The sequence below is a fragment of the Leptosomus discolor genome, chromosome 12 (assembly GCF_034619465.1).
Source record: "Leptosomus discolor isolate bLepDis1 chromosome 12, bLepDis1.hap2, whole genome shotgun sequence".
Classification (NCBI taxonomy): domain Eukaryota; kingdom Metazoa; phylum Chordata; class Aves; order Leptosomiformes; family Leptosomidae; genus Leptosomus; species Leptosomus discolor.
Window position 1 is genome coordinate 21,711,633 of NC_141402.1, and position 25,192 is coordinate 21,736,824.

Below are 25,192 nucleotides of genomic sequence, written 5' to 3' on the forward strand. Positions count from 1 at the left end.
TCTGGCCACCAGACCACCACTGCCCGCTGTGCTCCTGCCTGCCGACTGAGCCCAGCAGGCAATTTGCAGCGAGGAGCGTTGCCTGCAGTACGGCACGCTCAGGATGCCAACACAGAAATGCACTTCTGACCACCTAGGCTCCCCTGCATCACCCCCAAACCCCCTCTTGGAAACAGCCCCAACCTCATGCCTTCCTCCCTTCCCCTTCCTCTCCCTCGTACACTTGGGTGCCAGGACCTGGATGATCTGCTCACAAGTGCCTGTTTGCATTTCCAGCTTCCTTGGTGGAGCCAGTTGGAACAACAGGACTGCCGGGTCCCTGGAACAGTCCCCATGGAATGGTGTAAGGTACAACCACGGTGCTCACCAGTTAACACCAAGTGGAAGTTAAGGTGGAGTCTGTCCAGAGTCACCAGCGGGTTGGTGGTGTTGCCCACCAAGAGGAACGGGACTGAAATGCTCTGCTCAGGGATTGTAAAGACCCAGAATGATTCTGTGATGTCTAGGTGCTTAGGGATGAATTCAAACTTCATCTGTGGGAGAAAGAGGCAAATGAAGGATAGTTGCTCCCCTTGGCAGGTTAAAGGGAGGGGGGTGCAGCTGATACCACCAAGAAACCCCAGGAACCTCCACCTTATGTTGCTGAAAGCTCAGAGATAGGCTGCTGTGCCTCTCACAGCCCCAAAACCTGGCAGACGTGGGGTACAGGGTGACAACAGTTCATCTGCCAGTTCACTTACACTGCAGTCAAAGGTTTCTTCATGGTCTTGGCAAGCTCACAGTGAGCTGGGATGCCCAGTCAGTGCAGACATAGCTGGTGTTAAAACTGGCATACATGTGTTCTGGATCTACCTTCTTAATTTTCTGCACCCACCTCTGCTTTCTTCCCTGGCTGGATCTGACCTCTCTCTGTGAGGCAGAAGAAAGCCACCTGTTCTGGAGGAGCTTCAGGGTCTTGGCAAGTCCACTGGAAGGAATACACGGAATCGGTCGGGTTTATCACCATGAAGGTCCTGGGAACGCAAAGCAAAGTGGACTACTAAGGTGGCGCTGGGATGTTACTGCCTTGGTCCTGTAGCAAACATCAGGCACTGGCAGTCCTGGACACCATCTGGAAGGAGTTATTTGGTATAGGGGAACAGCACTGGGAGCACAAACATCTCACCTGCTTTCTAAGGGCCCTGTTTGTCTCAGGTGGCTAAAAATCAATGGCTACCAACAAAGGGATTAGCAAAGAAAGTAGCCAAACCCTTGCGGTTAAAATGGTAAGATGGTAAGTGAAAATGGTAAGATGGTAAGTGAAAATAGTAAGATGGTAAGTGAAAATAGTAAGATCAAGTCCAGTAAGATGCCTTTGGAAGATGGTGTTCTCTGTTGTGGTTGCAGCCTTCACTGAACCTGTCTGACTGCTATTTCAAGGCAGCAAGGACGTCCCAAGGATGCTCTTCAAAGGGACAAAGGTTGTCCTGGCCACAAAGCACAGTCTGGGGATACATGGTCCTCCCAGACTGACCCATACCTTACTGAAGAAAGGGACAAGAAATCGGCCAGTTGGTCTTCACTGACCAGCTTGTTCCAGCCCCAAACCAGACTGGCGGCCAAGTGTCGTCAGCAGATCACAGACAAGGTACAGATGTGTACCTTGGGGCTTGGAAGAGTAGATGGAGACGTCTCTGGTTAAGGGGGATGACTAGAAGACCATCAACAGGAGAAGCCATGCCCACACCTACCTGCTGTTCCTGCTGCACACTCTGATTGCCGTGAACTCAATCACTCTCATGTTGAGATCCAACGTTGTCCCCTTTGGTCCCTGCCAGGCTGGGCTGTGCCTTTTTGCAGTGAGGTAGTCAGAGTCTTCCAGTTCAAAGTGGCAGTTTGGCATCAGGCTTCTCCCCTTCACAACCACCGCTGGGCCCTTCTGATTTGGCTTCAGGTTAGGAACACTAGGAAGAAAGGGACTGGTATTAGCCAGACTGATGTTTACAGCCAGCCAGCTGCTTGTCTATCTCCTTGCACAGCCTTGCAGCCTCTCTCTGCAAGCATCGAGCAGCAAATCCAACAGGATTGCACTCCCCACCACGGAGGCAGCGGAGGTGAAACAATGTCTTTTCCCAGTGTCTCCACACCCACTTCTACCTAGGCTGGATGATCATCTTCCTTTGCCCCTGTATGCTGATTGTTTCTGCTGCCTCTCTGGGCCTGGCTGTCCCCAGCTCTGCACTCCCACCCACCCCATCAGAGCTATTCCCATGGCTATCCAGCAGAAGCAGGAGTTGAAAAGTGAGCAAACCTGGACTTCTCCTACCTGCAGAGCATGCGGCTTTCGAAGTCCCCCCTGTACACAGGGGAGAACTTCATCTGGAAGAGCTGCTCCTGTCCTGCAGGGATGGTGCCGCTGCAGGGCTTGACAGAGAATGGTGGGGTGGCACCGACGGTGTTCAGAGACGAGCTCGGGGAGGAAGAGACCAGCTCCAGAGTGCTGCCCAGCTGGCTTGAACAACGGCTAAACTGGAGCTTCAGAGAGGCACTAGAAGTGGAGGAGAGGAAATCCCCTGCAGTAAAGAAGAGGTTATAGTAGGACACCACCTTTCAAGGGGAAAATCCTCTGTTTCCAGCACCCCTGCCTCCCGCTGCAGGTGGACAGAAGGCAGCTGGGATGCACTTGGAGCATCTCTGGCTAAGTGCTTTCAGCAGGACTCGCCCCGATGAAGGGCAGGAGAGGGGTCAGTTTGCATTTTGCTTCTGCATTGCTGCTTGATAAATCCTAAACCAGAAAGTCCTGGGGAGAGGTATGAAAGTGAGGAGACAGACAGAAGAGAGAACAGGGTGGGGGGCAGCAAATACAGCGAAAAGGCCCAGCAGAGACCCAGAGAACTGCTCAAATCAAAACCCACCGCTGAACCTCACCCTGTAAAGACACTCAGATGACAAACAGGAAGGTTATGTCTCTGTTAGCAAAGTAAATGGGCCCAGGACTGAAGCCAGCTGCTTCACTCCAAGCTGTTAAACTCTTTCCAGCTCCAGGAGTGGGGAGCTAGATGCAAGCTTCTGCAGAATGCTTTCTGGCCAGTGTTCATTCCCAAACCATGTCCAGGAACTAACAGCAGAGATGTCTGTGTTACAGCATCTGGGAAAATTCCTGGGTGCTGTTTCACGTCCCAGTACAGCCAGCCTCAGCACTTGGCATTAAGGACAGTGTGAAGTCCTGCTCCCCTGGGGCCTACAGCATTGAATTGTGCTTCTTGTGTACGGTGGAGAGAAGGCTTTGGGGAACAGCACTGCTCTGTCCTTCACATCCTTGCCTGCCTTCCTCTTTGCCAGGCTTTCGTAACTAATGACCAGACAGCTGATGGCACAGCCCAGCAGACTGGCTTCAGCACAAGCATGCCCTGTGCTGGTGAAGAGCCAACACCAGGACCCGGAGGGAGATAAGCACATTCAGAGCATCAGGGACTTCGGCTGAGGTTTCCCATCTTGACCACCAGACAAGCTGCCTGTGCTAGGAAACACAAGGGTTGACAGCGCTCCTCGCTCCTGTTCCTGATGAGACCTTTTGGACACGCAGCTCTGTTTCCCCGCAGAACCATGGTGCTCCCAAGGAGACCGTGCACTCAGACACAACCACATTACCGCAGGTTAATGAGTCACGGCCCAGCCGTTGGGCTCCGATGGCTCCTGTGAGCAGGGTCTCCACCTGCAGCAAACACTCCCGTGCCCTGGTTAGGAAGGTTAGTTTTAGCCAGAGACTTTGGATTTGCCCTGGACTGGGGAACTGCACACAGTGACTGCAGGTCAGCTAACTCATTGCTACACCATCAATCTTCCCAGTCTCAGAGAGTTCTCAGAGAGGTGCCCTGTTGTCCCCCTTCCCAGTGCTGACCCACAACGTGGCTCTCCCCTGAGCCAGGCTCAGCTCCCCCACAGAGCATGAGTGTCAAAGCAGGCAGAGGAGGGTCTGAAAGGCAGAGAGGGGGCAAGGAGAAAGTCTCCAGCTGCAGCTGGGAAGATGCCGATGAAAGTGGATGACTGGACAGGGATGAAAAAGTAATTTGTGTTTTGGGGTGAAGTGGCATGGTCTTCTCCCTGAGCCCTCAGCTACCAACTGAAACACCCCAGGTGCACCCAGCTGCCACACGGAGCCAGTGCCTTACCATCCAGACTGGGCGGGAGCTGCTCCCCACTATGGCTCAATGACCTTTCGTCCTCCGCAGCTGCCATCCAGGTGTATTCTGGGGCCGTGTTCCCTGTATTGGACAGCTAGAAACTGAAAAGCAACCGGGAAGAACGAAAAGAAAACATCCAATAAATAACAAAGCGAGTAGAAAAGTAACACTGTACAGTGGGCTCCTGGTACCCCGTTCTTTGTGCTGAGTAGCAGCTTCTTCCCCAGACAACTCTGCCACGTCTAGATCACTGCCCTGGGCTGCCCCAAGACAAAGTACTTCAAAGTTTGCAAGGTGAAGAGGAAACGGCAGACGTGGTGCTCAGGAGACTTAATCCAAGGGTCTTATTCTGGTCTTTGTGTCTCAGTTTGGCATTACTTTGACTGCAAACTCATCCTCGAGTGGATGAGGACAGGCAACACACAGTGAGAGCAAAACCATGGCTGTTCTCAGCAGAAAGGCATGGCAGGGTTGAACCTCTCCTGGCATGCCTTGGCAGGATGGTGGCCACCATCTTCTCCTTGGCTTTGCGGGCAGGTATGTGGGCCCCAGCACTCAGCCACGACTTGGAAAGGACGAAACGATAAATGATTTCTTTAAAGGGAAGCACATCAGGCGAGACTGAACATAAGGCCCTAGAAGGGACTCGGGTCCATGTGGGAGATCTCCAGGCCCCCAGGACGTGCCAGAAGATGGGCGAAAGCTGCAACCTCGGACCCAGCAGGCAGCAGCACCTCCCTCCAAGGCTGATCACCCTGTTAGAAATTAGAAGAGGTTTATTAAGTGGCTGAGCAGCCAACGTGTCAGTGTAACCTCTGTTGGCACAGGACCATGAGCAGGCGGAAAAGCAGAAGCCACCAGAGAGCACAGCATAGGTCTGGGGAAGCAGACACTGGGTCACCCCATGGCAAAGGCAGTTCCCACTCCCACTCACAGGTCCCTGCCGGGCCTCCAGCACTCACGTGAACGTCCTCGTCTGGAAGAGCAAGGTCTCCTTGAGCTGAATCGTGTTCGTATCCAGCTGGAACTCGGCATAGTCAACAACAGCGCTGAGGCGAAGCTCCACCTCGCAGCTGCTTTTCTCCAGGACAGTGTGAGCTGGTTCTGGGTTTGTCTCGATCACCTCCAAACAGGAGAGGGAAGAATCACTAAGCAGAGCCCAGAAAGCCAGGCTGAGCAGGGAGTCTCTTGGCCTCCAAAATCAGCCACATACAGGGTCTAGAAAGGACCATTCCCATTTATTTCCCCAGAAAGGGGACAAAATTTGACCCTTCTGCTATATCTTTTTTCTACCTACTGATCAAAGCAATCGCCACCATACGCCCATGGGGATGATGACTGGGTATCAGTCCCTGTATAGTGTCTGACCTTTTGCCTGGCCCCCCTATAAATCCAGCAAGGCTCTAAATTAGGATTAAGTTTCCCTGCTGGAGCTCTGCAGATGGAGAACCCCAAGAATGAACAAGGCTAGAAAGCACCTTTTCCTTCTTGTCTTCGGAGAAAGCGCTTTCCATGTGTCTTGTGGAGGCCAACAGCTACACTGGTGGGGGCTGGGGCTGGGCATTTTGGGATGGGAATGAACTGACTAGGAAAGTCTCTGACTGCTGAGGCTCTGATGGGGAAGAAGTTTGGTTTACAGGTCTTACAATGGTTCAGAAACTAGGGAAGAATCATCACCCAAGAAAAGGGTGTTGGGCAATAATGATAGTAAAAGCGAGAGTTTCTGAAGATGATACTTCTCCAGACTCCTGCACGGCTGCCATACAGTGCCTGGGCTGCTCCGTAAGGAGATATCCCACACGATACAGAGACCACCAGCAAAGTCTCCGGTATCAGTGTAGACAGGGCTCAGAGCTCACCCACAATGTGCTGGTGGGCTAGCCAGCACACAGAGAGAGCTGGTGTTGCCCTCCACTTCAAACCAAGAGACAGAGCACAGTGGATTTAACTCCTTCTTGGTGAAACGGCACCAAATGAGATGAGATTAAGAGATCTTAACACCATAAAACGTGATACCACAAGATGTGACCTCCCGTTCAACACAGGCTGCAACACTTCAGCTTTTGGCAGAGCCCAACAGTTTGCATGTGCCTAAAACGCCTCTCACCAAAAAGACTTCCCCATCTTGCGTGAGCGTATCGGGTCACTGTGCACCCACCCCTCCCCTAAAAAGCACGGCTGGTTACCCTCACAGGTGGATTAAACGTCAGGAGGGAGCAGGAGCTGCAGACGGTCTGCTGCCGTTGGCAGTTGGTTTTGTGGAAGCTCCATTAGCTTTTGCTGTTTGGCTTCTTACCTTCTTCTTGACAGGCCACCTGGCTGCTGGACCCCTCGTGGTGTCCACCCACTTGATGGTGCGCAGGCGGTCGTCCCAGTCGGTAACCTGCTCTGGCGGCAGCGGCAAGGAGATCCTAGCCACCGTACACTTCACAGGGTGCCTTTTGAAGGTGACCGCTACATCCGATTTCAAGGTCACTGTGATGTCCTTAGCACAGCCAGCATGGAGGTGTCCCACCTAGGGAGAACCAGAGAGCCAAGACCAAACTGGAATCACTGGCAAGGGCATGACTGATAGCAAAGGGAATGATGTGGCGAGCAGCTGCGCCAGGAATCCACATCTTACTGTGCTTTTGTCTGAGGTTTGATAGACAAAAGTACAAAGGAAAGCTGCCACCTCCCGTGACACAGAGCCCTTTTTGCGGGGCTGACAGCCCTGCCCAGCAGCACCAGGGATCGCACCTCCTGCATGGCACTGGCGACTCCCTGCTCGCTGCCTGGAACCCGTCGGGCAGGGCTCGAGCAGCGGGGAAAGGCAGAGCCACCCAAGCTCACCTGGGGGGAGAAGTGAAACGGGGCGTCTGCCAACCACTCAAACCACGTCGCCTCCACCCTGCTGTGGTTGGTGATCGTGAAGGTCACGGGGTAGGGCGTCTTGACGTGACAGTCCCCAAACTGGATGTGATCCACTCTGGCAGCTGTTAAGAACAAGAGCAAGGGATCTCAGTGTGCGGTGAGCTCCGTCCCGCCCCCTCACACGCACAGACACGCGTATGTCCAACCCTTCCTTGCTCCAAGCCTTCCTCCCTCTGAGAGAGGCAATTCCCCACCCTACCACTTTCAGGGCAACACCCTGACACGTCCCTAAACATGTGGCTGTGGCTGTGCAGAGGGACATGCAGAACCACAGGCACTGCCTCTGTGCACACGGCTGGCACCCTCACAGACCACCCAGTCTGGTGGGCAACAGCACAGTCCTGATTATAGAGAGGACACAAATTATCAGACATGGTCTTCATAGTACACCATGGGCTGGCAGACCTTCTTTTAGAGATACTCAGCTGAATGCTGGGATCTCGGACCCTTCCCTGCTAGCCTGCAAGCTTCTCCCTTGACAGAGGCTCCTCCCTTGTGCTCTCAAGTGTGGCTGCTCTGCAGGCTACAAAAGGCAACGAGATCTGTCCACTAAGTCTAGACCACACCTGCACTGCCACAAAGTGAGCAGAAACGTGGATTTTCCTATTTCTTGCTCCATCTTGGCAGCCTCTCTTCTCTTACCCTCAATTATGTCTTCCTCCAGATTGCCCTCTGTGTTCTCCTCCTTGCTGTCTGCCACTAGTCCATGGATGTTATCTAGCGTGAAGTCATCCTCGTAACCTTCACCCACGAGCTGAATGTCAGTCTTTTCGTAGGGGTTGTCCACCACTGACAGGTGGATCTTCCACACGCTGGGCCACGGTGGGTTTGAAAAGCACGTCAAACTCCGCTAATTCCCCGTGATGCAGGACCAGGCAAGTGGTGTGAGGCTTCCTCTCTGCACAGCAATGGAAATCAGAGACAAGTGATACAGTGTGCAGAGGAAATACTGCCATGGGGTGTAAGAGGAATAAAAGGTTGAAACCCAGCTGCCTCTAAGCACACGTTCTCCCACCAACAGATCCAGACCCTCCTCCTATGGTCACGAGACTGTGACACCACCACGCATTTCACTGCTGAAGTGTCTTAACCTCAGGTTAACACACAGCTCTCACTCAAACTGCATCCAGCCAGCTCCTGCCATACGTAAAGCTGAGTCAGAGTGGTTCTGGCTTCTGTTGGCTTGCTGTGGGCTCAAGGGCTGCCTCTGTTCAGGCTGGTAACTTCCCACATGCAGCAAAGACCTCAGACAGTCTGCTGAAGTGGTGATAGTCCCCCACAACTCAACCCACCGTGTCCAGAAGAACAGAAAAGCTTCCTACAACTTGCCAGGAGAAAACCCTGTAAAAGTCCCCGTGCAAAACTAGGGGTACAGAGAGCCCCAGGACAGAAACTACGTCTGACACCTGGCTGCTGCTTGGCCAAGCCAAGAGCAGGACACACATTTCCCTGCATGGATGACCACACTTCATGGTTAATGACTTTACCTTTGCCAGGAGAGTCCTCCTTCATGCCCACAGCTTGGTAAATGCAGTGTGTGGTGGGCCTGGCTTTCAAGAAGAAAACTCCCCCTTCATCCAACAGGTCTATCATCAACTGAAAAAAGGGAACACAGAGCACAACCACACTGGTGCGGGTACAGGATGGCACAGGGACTGACACCGCACCGCTGCTGCTCCAGCACGGGGAACCCGGCACGCTGCCCCGCTTCCAACACAGCTCTTGGCACAAGGTTTAAGTGAAATCAGACAGGAAAAAGAAAGAAGTGTTCAGAGGCACTGGGATACAATTAAAATATAACCAAACAGGACAGAAAGTACTAAAAGTAACTAGCAGAATGTAATTAAACCACAACTGAGCTTAACGAAGATGTAGTAAAATGAGATCAAACACAATCTAATCTAACTAGGACACCACACAGGCCCACATGAGAACCAAAACATGAGGAGACAGGGAGAAAAATACCCCACCAACTTCCCTGTGTTGTCTTTAACCGATAAAGGCTAGACCAGTCAGAAAATCACATTTCCAAGAGGAATTCCCTTTCTGGAAAGTAGAAGTCAGTCATTTGCTTAAACTGAATTTCTGAGACCTGTTCCCAGGTCTGCCATGTTTTCTGGGACCTTTCCTCCATGGCATAAGCACTTGTTTCCAGACCAGAGCATTCCACAGCAGGTCCTCACCTGGACAGGTATGATGCCACCGTTGCGAAGGACCAGAGGGAGCTTTTCTGAAGCGCCCAGCAACAGCTTCTTGAAGAGCAGCAGAGGGTTCCCTCTCTTATCGTGAAGGACCGGGCGCAGGACCGTCACCTGAGGCAGATTCCCCTCTCCACTGACATCGAAGGTCAGGCTTTGTGCTTTAATTGCTGCAGGGCTGCAGAAGATAGAGGAGAAACCACTATGGCTGGCACTAACCCCTTCCCCACTCGGCAAGCAACGAAGCAAGGGCCACCCGCTGTGGTCTCCCTGGCTGGTGCTCCCATACCCCACGACACAGCTCCCCCTCACCCCTCTCCTCCCAATCAGGTCAGGGCCATGCACAAGAGGAAGTTGCTCTGAAACCTTCCAGAAAAACAGCTAAAAATCATTTAACTTAATAGAAACATGCAGTACAGCAGGTGAATAATGAGGCAACAGGTGAGACATGGCAAATTCACTGGCTGCGGTGACATGAGACATATGCAAAAAGCACAAGCACAGCACGAAAACAGCAGAAAAGCAAGAAGGGAAAAATAAATAAAGAACACTGTCAGTAAAGGTTATTTCCAAGGAGACTAAATAAATGAATTGTCTATTAGGGCAGCAGACTGACTTATCTTGGCCGAAGTCAGTGACCAAAAGGTTGGGGAAGAGCAGGTCAGAGCCCCGGTACAAACACAGGTCCCAGCACAGAGGAACTGGGCTCCCTTTAAAGGGGTCTGATCACTCCTTTAACAGAAAAGATCTTCCTGTACCCCAGGTATCACACAGGAGCATAGGGACAAGGAGGAAATAACACACGCTGACTTGCTGGCACAGAAACTGCTTCACCTGACCCTTTGCCTTGGAAAGCCCCAGCTCAGCTGTTGCACATCTCCCTTTTTTTCTGATTCACTAACTTCCAGTTGGCTGCCTGTCCTTGCCGTTACTCATATAGGCTAAATTATGACTCCTCACTTTTCTGCTCTGCTATGCCTAGTGGTTACAGCTTCCTATACTATCTAATGTCAAGTACCCTCCCTAGGGCTACTAAGAGAGCGTTAACGAGAGGTCTACATGCTTCTAGAGGAGAGGCAACTATCAGAAAGGTCCCTCCCAAGATTTCCCGGGGTGACTTACCTTGCCTGGACACCAACGGAAGCCTCAAAGGTGCACTGGTAGTTCCGCATCGTTTGCAGAGTGAAGGTCACCATAGTGAAGGCGTGGGAGCGGCTGGGCACTCACATCTGAACGGGATCCACCTTGAAAACGTCGCTAATGCGGCTGTTAAGCTTGGGGGAACCCACAGAGAGGCGTTGGGAGGAAACACCCTTCAACGTGATGCAGTCTTGCTCATACGTGCATCATGGGGAACAGCCCCAGACAGCACGTCTTCCCTGCTGCTTCCCTGGACAGGCTCCTTCCATCTCAGAGGGGGACTCCAAAGTGGTGCTGACCTTGCACAGGGAGCTGCCATAAAGCCCAGGAGTGCAAAAGCTTGCTTTGAGCGCTGGGCAGGGAGGCGGGGACTGCATGGAAACCCCTGCAAATAACCTAGAATCAGCCTTTAAAGAGAAGGCAAAGACCAGGGAGCCTGAGGAAATGATCTGCTTTGAGCCCTGGCACACCAGTCCAGCAAAAGCCCTGCTCTGAGTGTGCTTCCAAGAGATGTTCAGAAGGGTTCAGGTCTCCCACCAAAGACCCAGAGGCATGAGCCAAAACCTTGCTTGAGATACGCTGAATTCAACCCAACTGTCACCCCAGCATCGCTGCTCTCCCCTGTAGCTTGACCTGCACTGAGCTGGACAGGTCCAGGCAAGAGGAAGCAACAAATCTGGGGAACAAGCCTGGCTCCCACACAGCCTTTGGCAGCAGCCACCTCGGCCTCTTGTTCTTACCTTACCAGGGATGGGTTTGATGGAGCGGACCACGTGACAGGGGACTTGGCCCACATTGCAGATCTTGAAGCGGGCTGTGGCCCAGTGCCCAACCAGAACATTGGTGAAGACAAACTTGTTCTCATCTGTGATGAACACGCCCTTGTCCTGAACTGTCTGGAGGACCTGGCAGAGGTTGATGTTGCTGCACATTCGATGCTCCTCAAAGATGGACTCTGTGTCGTCAACCATGAATGCTGCGAGCAGACCAGAGGGAGGGCTGAGGATGGAGAAGCCTTCCTGCTGACCCCATTGGCCTCTCAGAAGGCTTGATAAGCCCTTTCGGCCCAGGTCACTGCAAAACCCAACCCTGGGTGGGGGAGCTGGCTGTGAGGCTGGCGCTCAGTCCCCCTCAGTCTTAAAGGGTATTGCTTTCCTTTCCTCCTTCCATGCATCCCTCCCAGCCTCTCCCCCCTGCTGGGCTTGAAAAGGACTGGAACCTTTGAGGTTTTTAAGAGAGCACTTTGGGGTCAGGGTGCCTCTCTATCCAAGCAGCAAGTTTAGGTGCTGATCAGCAGCAGGGCTGGCCATGGGAACCTGTGGACAGGACGTACCTGGGAGACAGGACTCAGCCAACAGGGCATAGGAGATGCCAAGGGGATTGTCCTTGGGGTCTCTGTCGCTGATATCGATGGACAGGTGCTCCTTGCACGTCCCCAGCAGCTCTGCGTAGCATCCACCGCGATCATCTGCTGGCCCCCAGGAGGGATGGAGCCAAAGCCAGGGGACACCGTGAACATGCCTAGAGTGACATGAGCCTGCAGAAAGAGTCCCAGGAGAGGCTGATGTCTCACAGTCTCACCTTTGGCATCCCCAGCAAGGAGTATGCCACTCCCTGGCCCTCAGCTGGGCCCAAGGCGCTGGCCCCAGGGCAGGGATGGATGACTCCCCAGCCCAGAGGCAGCCCCAGGATGACATGAACAAGCTGGCAGGAGGTGTAGGCTTGTCCCGAGTGGCACAGAGAAAGGAGTTTGCGTGGAAAGGCTGAAGGTGGTAGCTGGGATCCTTAAACCTCCAGGGGTTAAACAGGAGAGCAGAAATAACTGTGAGAAATGATGGAAGAAGATAAAGGGGGCTGGAAAGAAGAACAAGCAAGATCCTCTGACATCTACAGACTGGGAGTTCAAACAGGGATGTTCTGCATCTGTGGTATCCACAGACCTATTTGAGTTAGCAGCTACCAAACACAGGACCTGCTCCCCTCTCTTAACCCCACAACTCCAGGTCTGAGCCAAAGCGTGGGACTGTCAGTGGGACTGAGCAGCTACTGCCTCTGCTGGGAGATGAAGGACCAGGCGCAAGACCACATCCCATCCCGTGGTGATCCTGGGCACAGTGGCATCCTCCCATACCACCTGCAGCAGCATGTGTTGGGGAGCAGGAGCCGCCCACCTGCATGAAGGGGTTTGCGTTCTTCTGCAGCGACGGCTTGCTTTGCTTGACTGAGGGAGTCATTTCCTTTACGTTTTCACTCTTGTGGGAGCGGGCAGTTGTCATCTGATGTGAACTGAGAGGAGAAAGCAGAAACATCCGTCATGCTGAGCTCCCCTGCCTTTCTCCGAGGCCAAAGCTGGCCTTCCTCCCCATGGAGGAAAGTCCTCCTGCTTCCAGAGGGCTGCCTGCACCAACCTATGGCTGTAGCTTGTCGACAGACTGGCTGTATCACCGGCTTTGTCCTACACATGGGGATACGGAGGCATTTTTCTGCTCCCTGTTCACAAGCCAGTGATGCCAATGGACAACCACCCAGGTGTCCTGGCTGCCTGTCACACACCAGCCGTGCTGTGGTGCCATCTCAGGCAGGAAGGATGGTGCAGGTCTTCTCTCACCTTTTCCTTGGCAATAGAGCTGCATCCTGGTCTGCTTTGTAGATAAAGAATTTGAAGTCCAGGATGCCTTTGTTCTCCAGCGTGAAGGTGCAGGTTTTCCTGGTACCGTGTGTCATGGCACTGAAGCTGATGAGCGAGGCAGGGTAAATCCTGTACTTGCTGAACACAGCTTTCGCTGACACCCTCACTGGGATGATGGCAATGGTCTTGCCTCCTTCACAGAGGCTGGGCTCAACCACCTGCAGCCGGAGGAGGGGTTGGTCAATAGGACAGAGGCCAGCCTCTCTCTCTCTGTCCCCCGATGCCACCCCAAGTCTCCACCAGCCTCCCCCAGAGCCAGATTTTCAGCTCCACTTAGGAAGTGTCACAAATGGTTTCTGAAAGACCTTGTATATGTATGAGAGAGGATTCCCCAGCTAGAGCCTTCCTTCCAGAAGACATGCCCTGCTTACACTCCCAAGCCATGATGTGCTAACACCGCCTGGCCCAGACAGCTCACCTGGCAGTGCAGGATGTGTTTGTCCTCAACATTCATTTCCATCTTGGGCTGGAAGAGCAGCTGGACCTGCACAGGGCGCCCGGAGGCCGTCAGGGCGCCCGGAGGCCGTCAGCACGCCCTTCCGTGGCTGGATAGTGAAGTGCGATGCCAAGTCGGGTATGTTGGTATCTGCAGTTTCCAGCCTGAAACTGGGAAGAAAGGGAAGGAACGAAGACGTCTGCAGTTAAAAGTACAGGTGGCACCAGCACAGCCAGCACTTTGCACAGGACCATCAGAAAAAATAAAAAGAGAAAGAGTCCAGCTCTGCTTGGGGAATCCCACATCTTGACACAGAGTGCGGACAATCCCGAGTGTTGCAAGCTAACCTGGACACCAAATTTTTTCATTCCCTCCTTTAAAGAGTCTCATAAAAGAGACATGAGCTGACCCTCAAAGAAAGGCAATGAATCTCAGCAGTGAGTGGCTTAAATGTCAGAGTCTCTCCTCCTGGTTGACGCTGAGCTGCAAAGAAATGCTGGTGTGCGGCTGGATTCTCTATCAAAACATCTGAGGTTCGAGAGCTCAGGTTTTGTATTTACCCAGACCATGAGGCAGCCAGCACAGGAACAGCTTCCAGCCATGGACAGAAGGAGAATGCAGGCCTGGGCAGATGGTGGCACCACGCATTCACAGACCAGGCAGCTGGACCCACCTGTATGCAATGTCGTACTTCCCTTTGTTCTTCAGAGTCAGCACTTGCTTCACATCATCCAGGACCTTAACGACTCCAAACTCCACCCCGCCATCTGTACCTGCAGAAAACCCACAGAGCGAGGTAAGAAACGGTGAATATTTGTGAGCTGCTGCAGACTACACCGAGTGACAAGATACATATTTGGAGATCTCAGGCGGCACAAACCCCTTCTCAGCAAGTTTCCGTTCTCGGAAGTTTTCTCTGGCTACTTTGCTGCCCCTTCTCTCCTTACTCAGAGAATATCCACAGGGTTTAGCAGCTAAGGAGCTCGGCTTCCATCTCCTTGCCTCCAAGCACAGATCCAACAGCTTTATTCCCATGCTGAGCCTTCAGGAGCTGCCAACTGCTGGTTGACATCACTGTTGTTTCAAAGCCCCCAAATAAATCTGCACATGAAGTTCCATACTTCAGAGGTGACAGATACAGGGCTGGCTGTGCCCCGACAGTGTTTTGCTTCCTGCAGCTTGCAGGACATGTGCTTTATGTATCCGTGCCACCCTTGCATGCCATCCTGTCCCGTCCTGTCCCAAGCGCTTTGGCTGCCCACCTGCCACAGCAGTTTGTTTTGGAGGCATCCACTGACCTTGAGGAATGTCGATGCTCAGAGCAACATCGTAAGCCTCCGCAACGATCTGGATATTTTCAACCTGAACAAACCCCAGGACGTTTTCTGCATCTGAAACCTGGAGGCAGCAAGAAACAAACGCTGCTTAGACCATTCTCCTAAATGTTTTTGGTAGACAACATACAAGTCCTTGTCTCCGCTGGCTGCTTCCACCATGGCCTCCCCCGCTTCACAAGCATTTGCGGACTCCCAGGCTTTCCTAACCTGTTCATCTCATGGGCTGACCCAGCGCGATTCTGCTGCAGTAAGAAACACTGTCAGCCCAACTCCGCACTCCTATAGCGGGGAACCTGCTGCCAAAGCACCCTGGGAGGCACAGTGATGTCAAAACGACCACAAGAAGGGCGAGGTGTCCCAGAGCAGGTGGCATTGACAACCACCCCTCTCCTCTTAATCACCCAGCATCCCCACTGAAAGGCAGCCCCTGAACCACAGCGAACCAAACCCCAGGGTGAGAGTTTACTGCTCTGTGTTAAGAGCCCCAGATGGACCCCAGGATGGGTGCAGGGAGCACGCCCAAGTCTGGACAACCAATTCAACCACGCACAGCAGCAAGGCGCTTGTAGTACAGGCTTGGGACGCAGCCTCGTAACGCAGGGTAAGCCCCGCAGAGGCTGTACCTGGTCATCTGGGGCGACGTGGATGCTCAGGGATACGCTGTGTGTTTTGGCGAACACAGAGGCAGCAGCAGCTGGGGTCAGAGCACCCTTGTGGCCATCAGGTACACCTCTTCCTGACTCCACAGCATACTTGCCCCACGAAGCTCAGCTGTAGGAGCACCTGAGTTGTCACTGAGTTTCCAAAACTTTACCCTTCAGTGAGTCCCCTGCTGCTACGGGCCTGGACCCCCTGGCAATGGGGCTAGAAAGGAATCTCATGAAGGCTCATCCTTTTGCCCTCTTTGCAGGGTAACCTTCAAGCACAGGCTCCATCCCTAAGAGCACAGGGCTGGTCACTGCCCTGCTCTGACAGGGAGGGCACAGTCCCCCTCACCTCTAGTTGGATCATTTTCTTAACGCTGAGAGCCTTCGTGGCTTTGAAATACAGATACACCACAAACTCTGTGCGGGGACCAACGGTGCCCTTGTCTTGTGACACAGAGAAGTCCTCGCCAAGGTTTTCCAGCCCACTGAGCCACCAGGCCATGGGCAGTGGGCTGCTGTTTCTCAGGACCAGGGTCTTGCTGTCCCTCCTGCAGAGACACAAAGACAGGCAGCACCAGTCGTGTGACGGTCATGCTAGCCTTGCAACCAAATGCAACTCGGAGCAGCCCTATCCACTCATCTGAAACAGCAGTTAAATGTTTTCTCTTTGCCACAGGCCTGAGAGGTGAGGTCCTTGGGGGAGAGCTTGGTGTTAGAAGCGTATCCGACAGATGGGAGATAAGGAGGAGCAACTGGATTGCTCTCTGAGCCAGCAGACAAGATGCAAATGCATCAGGATGCTCATCACACAGGATCGCTGGGGGGACTACAGAGCTGGTGGCTGTCACGGGATATCCAAGCCAGCAAGGAATGGTGAGCAAGAGACTGGGAACCACTGGGAGAAAGAGAGGCACTAGCCCAACCCCCAACCTGAGCGGCTGCTGAGGAGGAGCTTGCCAACAGCTCTTGTCCCCAGCAGAGGGACCACGGGATGACTGACCTTTTCAGAAGCAACTTGTTGAAATGCACCTGCTTGGGGCTGACCCCCAGCTCCACCTCCACCCCCTGGCAGCACAGGCGGAAGACCACTGGCTCGGGGTTCTCCTGAACACAGCAGATGAGTTTGTCTTCCACGAGGCTGGCCGAAGTGGGGTACGCCCAAACACTCAGCTTCTAGCCCCGTCCCCGCAAACAAACACTAGAAGAACATTCAGTGAGAACGGCTCCTGGGCACTTCTGCTGGTGCCTGCCCTACCTGCCCGTCTCCTACCTGCTGCTCATTAGGTTTCAGCCTCATGCTGGGGGGGTCTAAAAGGAACGTGCCCGCTTTGCTATCCTGCTCAAAGAAGAAACGCACTGCTGCTTCGAAGGGAGTGACGTTGAGGATGGTCAGCTTCTCGCAGTTGCTGGGAGATCGCAGCACCTTGTACCTGTCCACAAAAGAGGAAAAGGCTGCAGAGGAGACCGTTGCCTTTATCACACATTTAGGAAAGCACCGTGTCCAGGCAGCGGGAGGCTGCGCTGGAAGGCCACGGTCTAACAAGCAGGTTAAGAAAAAGGATCCCTTTCAGGGGCACGTTCCGTGGTACGGGTCTTCATCCCTGCGTCACTTTGATGCCCACCTGTATACTTGGTGCCTCCATCCCAGGAGCGTGACGATGCACAGGCCCCTTAAAGAGCGTTTTACAAAATACAAATTCAAAGGTGCCTGGAAAAATAAAAGTACGCCAAGCACATGGGTTCTTCCCCCTTCTTTATTGGGTTTCCTTCCCTGCAGGGTATAAAGAAATGCTTTTGAAAAGAGGTTTCAAAAATAGCTAAGCTTCTCTCTTTCAAAAGTCATGCCTCATATTTCATGGATTAGCTCAAAGTCTGAGGGAAGGAAACAGAAGGGATTTGTTCCCAAGAGGAATGCTAAATTTAACAAATGTCCCTTCTCTCGGGTGTGGAACAGAATTTGGAGTTAAAGGGCTAAAAAACCAAACAGAAACCCTAGACCATTCATCACCCTGGCTAAAGATCCTCTTTTGGTTTTTAAACTGTTTTGATTTAATCTCCTTGGATTGTCAAAATACCACTAGTTCTCCAGAGCTCCCAGGAAGACAAGAACTTCATTTCTAATATTAAAAAAACCCGAAAAGTGATGCTAAAACCAGAAATATGCCAGCAGCTACTATGACAATTTTTTTAGACAGGTTTTATCCAGCAGCAAGGATCAGGAAAATATAATTCCCCTTTTTCATTCCTCTGCAGGTTTCCCCCTTGCCCACACTCATATTGGCAGGTCAAATCACAAAGTCTTACTAATATTACAGATTAACGAGTGGCTTACAAAGCCACCAGCAGAATAATTCAGTCTACTCCTAGAGCTCAAAGCACTTTAAAGAAGCACCACAAAATTCATTTCACAGGTGGTGAAGCTGAGACGTGGTGGGGTGGGACACAAGTTGCCCCAAGTCACCTTCAGGCCGGAAGCAGCATGTGGCTGTGGCCACCAAGGCACCCACCAGGCAGCAAGATCAGCTCCATCTCTCCCCGGGTTCTCTAAGACTCATGTGCCTGCTATCTGCTCAAGTTCACACATCCATGGTCCTTCAGCCCCATGTATCTCCCAGGTCTGTGCCTGGGCCTGCCCTGAATTGTGCCCCCAGGGCAGCGTGTCCCCAAGTGTGTCCACGAAAGCACACGGCTCTGGAGAGCCCATCCCAACATCTCACTCTGGGCAGGCAGTGCATCAGCATGCTCACTCAGTGCAGGAAGCACGTACCGGTCTCTTGACTCCCCACACAGCAGTGGTCCAAAGTGGAATACGCCCATGTTCATGACATACTGCTTGAAGATGATGTCATCATCTGCCTTGCTCTTCCTCCAGCAAGGAAACACCAGCCTGGGCAGAGAAAATGAGGAATGAGGAGTCGCGAGATGCTCTAAGTAGAAAACCTGGTCAGAAAGCCATAACCCTTATGGGTGGCTGAGGTACCAACACTGGTTCCCAGCTCCAAGCACGGGAAGAGATGCTGGGCGGCTCGGGCAGCGCGCTTTGCCCAAGCCAGAAGGTCACTGGGGTACAAGGGGCAGCCCTGGCTCTGAGTTCAGGGGGGAGCAGCTTGGGAGGCTCCCACAGGCCAGCCTTACCGCGGATCCTGGCTGATGGTGGGATACAGGCAGGTGCCCCTGCAGTGCAGCTGGTACAGGCGCCTTGTCCCCAAGATCTCAAAATGCAGGGTCTGATCAAACTGGCCCGTCACCGTGGAGCTGAAGTGGACCGTCAGTTCCACCTAGCCACGGGCAGGCACTATCCACCGGCAGCTGCTCAGCCTGGCAATTAAAAAGGAGGTTTCAGACATTGCTAACAAGCAAATGAGCAAGGAGGAGGGTCAGGGACTCGCCATCCCATGGAGGGACTGGCAGAGGGTCCCTGCAGAGCTGGGGACATTGGACTTCACTTGGCAAGACGGCTGTAAAGCAGAGGGATCACCTCCTCCCTCACAGCTCACCTGACAGACCTCCCCAGGGATGGGAGCGTGTCCACACCACTTTGGTGCGCCTCAGGGGAAGCTGTGGGTGCTCCTGTGTCTGGCCCCTGGAGACCTCTCCTGCCCTGGCCAGAGCTCTGCTTCTCCCTCGCAGCCTCCCGGCTGCCCACGGCTTTCTGCTTCCTCCATCGGCCCCTCATTGGGGTGACCTGCTCCTCCGGCATCTTTGCACTGAGGGAGAGAGAAAAGGGAGAGAGGTGAGACCTGCCCAGAGACATCCCCACCCTGGAAAGAAAGCTGCAGCTTGGTTCAACAGGAGAGAGACTAAATAACCCACAACATCTGCCTGTGGACTTGGTCTTCCTTATCAGACTTTGTTTTGCCTATGACACCTCTCCCTGACCAGGACCCCTCCTTGCCCAGCACCCTCTCCTCAAGGGAAGTTGAGGGGTTTATGTGTCTTTTTTTTTTCTCTCATCTTACAGAACTGCCCTGTCTCTTTTGGACAGACACAAGGGTTGCCTGCAGACATGGGGCCCCATCATGTCTTCACTGCCCTTCCACAGTGATCCTTTTCCATCCCACCTGCCCCCCATCCAGCCTGGCCCCTGCCCTGGCACCTTCACTGCAGGCACAGCGGGGGCATCCATGAGACTTTCTGGATCCTTCCTTTCGTCTTCCGCAGGGGCACCTCCGGGCACAACGAAGATGAAGTGCTTGAGGGCTTCTCCAGCTGCAGGGGCCATCCGCTTCTCTGGGTAGTGGATCACAGAGTAAAAAGTGGTAGGTGGAATTGGAGGCCCTGAGGGACATCCTGGATCTAAAAGCATAAGAGAAAACCCTTTTTATACTTCCACCACCTTCATCCTCACACTTCCTTAAAGACACTAAACTTTTGGCCATGTTTTTTTTTTATTTCTATGGAGCACGGTGCTTTTTTTTTTGCCCAGAGGGGTGGGCAGGCTCCAGAGCAGTGCCAGGACCTACAGAGAGAAATCTCTCCTCTGAGTGACTCAGCTGAAGGAAACTGTGACCATGAGCTTCCCTGCCCTGGGACCATCTTTAATGGTTTACAGACTGGGAAACTCTCTGAACAGACAGGGTGCTTGAATAGAGAGCACTCCCTCTTTCCACCCATCTGAGGGATGATGAGAACCTCCCCAGCCACGTGACTGCTGTGGAGCTGTCATGGAACATCACCAGTGGCTTGGACAAGGCTCTGTGCCATTGTCACCTGGTGGGACACAATGCACCAGGGCCCAGACCATGGCAGGCTCAGCATCTGAGCCTCACGGGGCTTTACCTGCTCTGCTGCCGGCAGCTTGCCGCTCTCCAAGATCCTCTTAGTGACATCTACTGAGCTCAGTACCTGGATGTCCAAGCAGGGCACTCCGACACCTTGGCCTCTGGCTGACCCTGATGCACCTTCCCCTTCCAGCGGAGATAACTTGGTGTCCTCAAGAGCCTTGAGTTTCTTCAGCCGCTCCTTCTCCAGCTGCTCCTTCTCTCTGTTCTTCCAGTTCCTGTGGCGGGATAAATGCTGGCGCTGGTCTTCTGCTTGGTGCCGCACTTCCTCTCGACTCAGAGGGGACAGCAGGATACCCTGAACACTGTCCCAGGATGACAAAATGTGCGTGACATCCTTCTGCGATGCCTCATACATCTCAAACCTCAGGGTTAAGTTCTTCTCTCTGTCACTCTGAGCCTCGTCTTTGGTTTCCCCCTGTTCTGGGTCTGAGAGTTGCACAACCGCTGCTGGGCAGGCCTCTGTCAGGAGAACCTTGCTCTGCTTTTTCGTATCTTCCTTGTCACCTGCAGAGTCTGCGTCCTCCTTTACAGATCCCTTCCTATCTACCCCCTTGGTGGCATCCAGACGGTTGCTGATGGACACCCTGGTGCTGCTGGCGGATGTGTTCACACTCTGGGCAGGAGAAGCAGGAAAAAAGCAGTGAGCATTTCAAAACACTGACACGAATCATAGAATCACAGAGTGGAAGGGGTTGAAAGGGCCCTCTGGAGATCATCTAGTCCAACCCCCTGCTAAAGCAGGGTCACCCAGAGCAGGTTGCACAGGACCGTGTCCAGGTGGGTTTTGAATATCTCCAGGGAAGGAGACTCCACAAGCCCCCTGGGCAGCCTGTTCCAGGGCTCTGGCACCCTCAGAGTAAAGAAGTTTTTCCTCATGTTCAAGCAGAACTTCCTGTGCTCCAGTGTGTGCCTGTTGCCCCTTGTCCCATCACTGGGCACCACTGACGAGAGCCTGGCCCCATCCTCTTGACACCCGCCCTTTAGGTATTTATAAGCGTTGATAAGGTCCCCTCTCATTCTTCTGCAGGCTAAAGAGCCTCAGGTCTCTCAGCCCCCTAAGCATCTTAGTAGCCCTCCGCTGGACTCTCTCCAGTAGTGCCTTTTCAACTGGGTGCCCCGGAACTGGACACAGCACTCCAGATGTGGCCTCACCAGGGCAGAGGGGCAAGAGACAGTCCCTCGATCTGCTGGCCACACTCCTCTTAACGCACCCACAAGGGCACATGGCTGGCTCATGGCCAACTTCTTGTCTACAACTCCCAAGTCTTCTCCACAGAGCTGCCCTCCAGCAGGTCGACCCCCAGCCTCTACTGGTGCAGGGGGTTATTCCTCCCCAAGTGCAGAACCCTACACTTGCCCTTGTTGAACCTCCCGAGGCTCCTCTCTGCCCAGCTCTCCAGCCTGTCCAGGTCTTGCTGAACAGCAGCACAGCCCTCTGGCGTGTCAGCCACTCCTCCCAGTTTGTATCGTCAGCAAACTGGCTGAGGGTGCACTGTGTCCCTTCAGCCAGGGCATTGATGAATATGTTGAATAAGACTGGACCCAGTGCTGACCCCTGGGGAACACCATGGGGTAGCTGCAGTAGGACAGTGATGAACTTTGCAATAGCACCCCAAGCCTCATCCAGGATCTGTGCTAGGTTCTCTACAAATCCCAATTCAGAACGCAGCTGGTACCCAGTTTAGCTCAACCGAAACCAAACCCTCCAGCATCAGGTTGATGAGGAGTCCTGCAAACCAGCTGAGAAACAGAACAGCTTCCCAACCCAAACAGGGAACTTAAGACACATCCCTACTCCTATGCAGTCCCTCTGGGCTCATTTCTGGTGTGCTGAGCATCCCTGACATTTTGGGAAGTCTGGCTGCTAACAAACACCTAAGGCCTGGTAGGATCTCCTGCCAGACCTGGAGGAAAAGACACCACATCCCAGACTGATCGTGTCTCAGAGGTGTAAGTCACATGCAGAGTGGGCAGAAATGCTGGCCTAAAACTATCTAGAGCTTCACAGTGAATGGATGGAGTTACGTGAAGCCATGACTCAAAGGCAGCATGATCCTAGAAGAGCAGCTCTACCAACAAAGCCATGGGAAAACACCCTGGGTGAAGCAGCAGCGTGATCAAGCACCAGCTGTTGTTTCCCAGTACAGCCCCACATGTTCCTCAGGGCCAGGTACTCGTCCCCAGCACTGCTTGTGGCTGCTGGCTTCCAGGAATGGCACAGCTCAGCTGGAAGGTCCCCAGGGCTTTTACTCATCTATAAACACAGCCACCTACCTGCTTGACTCCAGGCTGGCTTTTCTTCCCTGAAGCTTCACCTTTGTCTTTTCCAAGCTCTCTCATCCCCCGCCTAGACTTCTCCTTCAGCTCTTCTTCCTCCTTCAAGCATTCCAGCTCCTGTCAGTGCTTTTCCTCAAGTTCTCAAGCCAGCTGCTCCAGCTCCCTTCAGAACGACAAACAGAAAACAACCCTGAGAGTCACCACCAGAAATCTGGGCTCGCTGTAACCCCAGCTGGTTCTGCACTTCATCCATCGACCCTGAGGCCGTCGACAGAACCATTAGATCATCTCCACGGACTTCCCTCAACCTGGGGAGGCTGGGAACATCCAAAGTGAGGAAAGGTGAGAGGGTCCTCCAGGGCCAGCCAAATCTAGGCTTTGCTGTCATAAGGTCCAAATTGTGCTGCTTCTCAAGAAGGTCCACCTGGACACCTCCAGCACACTGCTGAAGGCTGATCCACCATTGTTCTGCACTGATTTCCCAGTGTAAACCAGCTCACAAATCACTTGCACTTACTTATTCCTGCACCAACACTTACTTGGCTTATCCAGCCCTTCCCCCGGGCATAGCCCACTCCTTAGTGAGAATAACCATATCCATTGGAAAGCAAAGGCTGCAGTAACTCCCCTCCTCTGGTCTGAACCACCAGATTTCCTGCTGCAACCCAGCTGTGACTTGTGCTGCCTGTCCTGGAAATCACAATCTGAAGCGGCCCTAGTGATACCCTCCCAGGGAAACAAGCTTCAGCTGGCGCTGCAAGTGCTGAAATGCTTGCTTTAAGCAAGTCCCTCCCCGAGTTTTAGGTGGGGATTAATACAGGCTTACCCTTATCCTACCCATCCTCCTGAACACAGCTGCTTTGCTGGATCAGAACTTCTCCCAGGCTCGCCTGCTGTTGGAGCTGAAGGTGAGCCCCAGAGACACTCGCTTTTATGGCTGGTGTCACTCAGTAAGGAGAACCCTGGGAGACCAGCACTGCAAGAGCTTTATCTACGGCAGGACCGGTATCTGAACCAAGCCAGCACAGCTACGCCTCACACCAACCCACACCACAACCCCTCTGGTTTGGTGACGGGGGGATGACGATGATGAGAATCAACATCATTAACTTAGAGACACTCATAAGTGCAGTGGAAAGTCGAGCACAGAGAAGAGCTCCTTGCAGGCAGCGTCTAAGTCGGAGGGCTCACCGCTAAAATAGAGAGAAGATGTTCTCATCTCACCAGAGGAAGGTCTTTCCTCTGTTGGGAACCAGGGAGGTGGAACTGGCCATCTTTGTGCTGCCTATAACGGACACTTTTGGCCTTTGCTCTGTCAACCCTCTGAGCTCCACCAAGGTCTCTGGAGCAGGGAAATCCTTTGGGGACACTATCCTGGGGAATCACCCATGGAAGGCTTACAGACCTCTTCTTCCTCTCACGCTGGACTTGTTGGATATTGTTATTAAACTGAGTTTTCTGCTCCTCAGTGAGGGCATCGTACTCCTCCTCATCCATCTCCCAGAGACGTGCTTTCTCCCACCTGGCAGCTTCTTCCCGCTCCTGTCCTTCAGCACAGAGCAGAGGAGAAACAATTAGCCACTGGAAGTGAAGCCTGCTGTTCCAGGTGACCCGCAAGGAGTCACAACTCTGTCCTGACCCAGCCTATCGCCCTACCAGGAGATACTGGGGAGCGCATATCCCCACTCCAAAATTCAGATAATCCCCCAAACTGTCGCTACTCAGTGAGTTCCCAGGCCTTACCTGGCTCACGTGCACCAGCACTGTAGACAGCTAGCTGGCAGCCAGTTACTGAGCCACAGCAGCTTGCACTTGTGCCCAAGCTTTAACGCTAGAGACTAAGGTAAGGCTTACAGCCTCTGCTCTGCTGTATTTTAAGCAACTGGGAGCTGAGTGCTGGCTATACTGAGGCAAAAGGAGGAAGGATTAATAAAAACATTTCCTACAAGCTCTGTTGGTAGCCCAGATACACACAGATAAGGTTGAAGGCTTGAGAGAAGAAGATTGAGAGGTACAGAGATGAACAGTCTCACCTTCCTGCTCTTTTGCAGCTGTCTCCATGGCTTTCAGAGAAGCGTAATCCTGGAACAGGTTCACAAAATAGATATATGGCCGATTTCTGACAGCTTTGAGCAGACAGAGGAGAGCAGATGCCATGTTGCAGGAAAAGAGGGTCTCCAGGCCATGAAACACCGCACCTTGGTAGCTCAGCTGTGAACCAAGTCGAAAAGGAGAGAAGGAAAGCTATCAGACGCAATAGGGTCTCAGTGAGGCAGTAAATCCCAAGGTCAAAGGACACAACATTAGGTGGAAAACAGAAGTTCCAGAGAGTTTCTATGGCATTCCATGGCAACTAGAAGTTCCAAAGCGTTCCATTGGATTTCATGGCAACTAGAAGTTCCAGTGTCTTCCATAGCATTCCGTGGCAACTAGTAGTTCCAGAGCGTTTCTATGGCATTCGATGGCAACTAGAACTTCTGCAGCATTTCATGGCATTCCATGGCAACTAGTAGCTCCAGAGCGTTTCGATGGCATTCCATGGCAACTATTATTTGCGATGTGTTTCCATGACATTTCATGGCAACTAGGAGTTCCAGAGAGTTTCTAA

General features: G+C 53.0%; 1 pseudogene; it reads right to left on the reverse strand.

Moving 5' to 3' along the window:
• Window positions 1–22,647, reverse strand: part of LOC104354438 (axonemal central pair apparatus protein HYDIN-like) — a 33,097-nt pseudogene extending 10,450 nt beyond the window's left edge.
• Window positions 22,648–25,192: the final 2,545 nt, after the last annotated feature.